The following is a 700-nucleotide window of genomic DNA, read 5'->3' as shown; positions in this document are numbered from 1 at the left end:
CCCAGACAGAGTCTTGCTCTGTCACCTAGGCTGGAATGCAGTGGCACGATCTTGGCTCACTGGAGCCTCGGCCTCCTGGGTTCAAGCAATTCTCCTGCCTCAGCCTCCCAAGTAGCTGGGACTACAGGCACCTGCCGCCACACCGGCTAATTTTTGTGCTTTTAGTAGAGACAGTGTTTCACCATGTTGGCTAGGATGGTCTTGATCTCCTGATCTCGTGATCCGCCCACCTCGTCCTCCCAAACAAGCTCTGATTTTAACAGTGTACAAAGTTGAAAAGTGCAATTTAACACATCTAAAATACATTAAGAAAAAGCATAAACGCAAAACAACGAGTAAATAACTAAGCTCTCTTTTGTGTGAAAAAGAGGAACAAATAATCAATATAAATGCAGTATTTAAATAAAGAAACCCAGTACGGATATACGAAAAATTAAGGACAGAGTTTACCTATAGAAGGTGGTGGTAAGAATTGAGCTGATGAAGAATAAAAATGGAAGGAAAGGCTGGGCTCCGTGGCTCACGCCTGTAATCCCAGCACTTTGTGAGGCCTAGGCGGGTGGATCTCCTGAGCTTGGGAGTTCGAGACCAGTCTGGCCAACATGGCCAAACCCCGTCTCTACTAAAAATACAAAAATTAGCCAGGCGTGGTGCTGCACGCCTATAATCCCAGCTACTCGGGAGGCTGAGGCAGGAGAAT

Source organism: Mandrillus leucophaeus, unplaced genomic scaffold (assembly GCF_000951045.1).
Source record: "Mandrillus leucophaeus isolate KB7577 unplaced genomic scaffold, Mleu.le_1.0 Scaffold392, whole genome shotgun sequence".
Taxonomy (NCBI): domain Eukaryota; kingdom Metazoa; phylum Chordata; class Mammalia; order Primates; family Cercopithecidae; genus Mandrillus; species Mandrillus leucophaeus.
This window is presented reverse-complemented; position numbering follows the sequence as displayed.